The following is a 3,212-nucleotide window of genomic DNA, read 5'->3' on the forward strand; positions in this document are numbered from 1 at the left end:
TCGTTGATCTTCATTAACAGACATAAGATATTTTACGTTTTGCTCTTTAAAATTAGAAAGTCTATTCTTATAGATGTTGTTCTTCCTCTTGCCATTGAATAGGATAGAGTCATCCTTCTGACTAACAACTTTACAGGAGTTTTGATTAAAGATAATATCATAACCATTGTCACTTAATTGACTTATGGATAATAAGTTATGCATTAATCCATCAACAAGAAAAACATTAGTAATAGAAGGGAGATAACCATTACCAATTGTTTTGGAGCCTATGATCTTCCATTTTTGATCACCTCTGAAACCTACGACACCTCTAGGCTTAAGTTATAGGCGTTGGAACATATGCCTTCTTCCCGTCATGTGTCGCGAGTGGCTAGAGTCCAGGTACCATGACTAGTGTCTTAACTTTGCTGCTAAGGATATATGCAACATATATTATCTTCTTCTTAGGTACCCATAACTTCTTGGGTCTTTTCTTTTTAGTGTTTCTAGAGTTTTTGACAACTTTGGGTTTAGGAGCAGAATAAACATATTTGCAAGAATTAAAACGATATGGTGTAGAAATTGGTTTTGCCTTGGGTTTAGGAGGAGGTTTTTCCTTAGGTACAAAACTAGTAGAAACAAAATGAGAATGGAGCACATTTGGTTTATCTTCTATTTCAGAATCAGATTCTTCATCTGAATCATAACCAACGCCTCTAGTCCCGTTTCTGCTAACGCCATAGATCATCGAAGCCATAACTCGTCTTCCTAGGCTTTTAGCTAGAAATATTTGGAAATACTTGTTATACTTCTTTATGACATCATCAGTACTCTTAGGAGCTTTTGGATAAATTTCCTTCTCAAGTTTAGAACTCATACTTTTGAGAGCACAATTTTCATCCTTAGAAAAAAAATTCTTCATTCAAGATGGAGAATTCTTCCTTAAGCTTAATGTGTTCCTCAAAAACATATTCATGGACCTTTTTTCAGTTCCTTGAATTTTATTTGAAGTTCCTGATATTTTTCTAGAATCTAAAATAAAGAATAAGTTAAATTAGAATGAGATATGTTAGAAAATACCTCTTCTATGTCTGAGTTAGATTCTGATTTTGCTTATGATTGGATCTTCTCATTAGATCCTCTAATGCTTGCCATCAGCGCCACATTAGCTTGCTCTTCTTCGGAGTCATCTTCTGAAGAGTCAGAATCATCTCGGGTTTCCATAATCTCTATCTTCTTGCCTTTGAAAGTTCTCTTCTTGGGATTGTCCTTCTTGAGGTTAGGACATTCGTTCTTGTAGTGGCCTGACTCTTTGCACTCGTAGCAAGTGACATCTTTATTGCTACCATACTTCTTTAGTCTAGAAGTAGACTCAAAGAGACCACTTTTCCTTCTTGCTCCTCTGAACTTGTTGTCTTTCTTCCTTTTCCAAAGTTGGTTGACCCTTCTGAAAAGAAGTGATAGCTCATCTTCATCTTCTTCTGAATCTTCATCATATTCTTTCTCTTCTTCAGCTTGAAGAGCTTTAGTCTTCTCATACTTTCTGGCACACTTTAGAGCAACTGATTTACCTCTCTTCTAAGGTTCATCTTGTTCTAGCTCTATTTCATGACTCCTTAAAGAACTAACAAGTTTCTCAAGAGAAGTGTTGTTTAGATCTTTGGAAAGCTTGGGTGCAATTACCATCGACCTCCATCTTGTTGGAAAGCTTATGATAATCTTCTTCATGTGATCTAAAGTCGAGTGTCCTTTGTTCAGAACCTTTAGTCCTGCAACAAGAGTCTGAAACCTTGAGAACATATTCTCAACAGTTTCATCGTCTTCCATCTTGAAGGCTTCATATTTTTGAACCGTATTTGAGATTGGCTTAAGTCACGACATCAGTGGAATCTCATAATAACTTTAAAAACTTTAAAAATTAAGATTTTGGGTGTGATTCGAATCACACACCCTGTGAGTTGAATCAGAAAGAACAAAGGTGAAACAAGAGTTCTATGACTCTATGAGTCGAATCACATGTTGTACATGATTCCAACCATGGAACCCTATGGCTCGAATCACAAGTTCTTCGTGAGTCGAATCATGAAGTTGTGGTTAACCACTGACTTGCTCGAGTCGAATCACACCTTTTCCTTTATTCGAATCACAACTTTTCCTGATTCGAATCAGAGCTTTGTCTTGGCTCGAATCATGGCTAAAATGGGTTTCTCGTAAGTATAGATCTTATTCCAAATTACTTTTCCACTTGACTCAAATCACACAAGTGTTCATGACTAGAATAAAGCATGATTTTTTTCACTCTTTTTGTACTTAATCTTCAGCACCTATAAATCATTTTCTCTCTCTCAAAATCTTTCACAATGTTTAAAAACACATACTTCCATAACTGATTTGAAAATTCACAAACCCTTTGTTCTTTCATTTTTCAAAAGAGTTTTGGATCATTTGTGAACACTTGCAAAGAATTTCTTTCATCTTCTACCCCATTCTTTTTCCATTGTTGCATGGATCTGAATCTTATCTTTGAAGATTCGTGATTCTTGAGGAATTCATATCTTTCTTCACGACACTGGCCCCTTATGGATTGGGGTGTTCTCTGGTTTTCAATCCTTCCATGGTGCTTTTCTTTTTGAATTCTTAGAGCTACCCGTACATATCTCTATAGGAGACTTTCTTGGATTAGTTTTTCAATTTTTTGCTTTAGGTAGTAACAATCATCTATGTGGTGACACTTTATCCTGTGATATTTTCACCTCTTATCTGACTTGCACCTAATTACATCTCCCTTGAAGACAAAGGTTTAGGAATGATCTTGGTGTGGTAGATGTCTTGGAGGATCTGCTCCCTCATTGTGTTCAGTGGGTTGAAATGCTTTAATTGCCTTTTGGTAAGCTTGAAGGCATCTTTCTCTCGAACTAATATTGTATTCTAGTTCTCTTGCCTCTCGGATTCTCTCTTTTCAACATTACTTTCTTCTCCTTTAATATAACATTCCAATTTCGTCATGATCTTTTCCTTCGAGGCTGACGACCTTTGAATCAAAGGACTCGTTAAAGTGTCAGACCTTGAGGCCATTTTGAAAAGCTCCCTACTTGAGGAAGAATATTAAGCACATAACATTATAACATTATGTTAGAAAATATATAGCATTTTGTTTTACTTGTTGATGCAGTTTGTTAAACTTTTTTCTAATAATAGCAATTAGCAAGTTATAATAACTGATTCACTAA

This window comes from Vicia villosa, linkage group LG1 (genome assembly GCF_029867415.1).
Source record: "Vicia villosa cultivar HV-30 ecotype Madison, WI linkage group LG1, Vvil1.0, whole genome shotgun sequence".
In the NCBI taxonomy this organism is placed as follows: domain Eukaryota; kingdom Viridiplantae; phylum Streptophyta; class Magnoliopsida; order Fabales; family Fabaceae; genus Vicia; species Vicia villosa.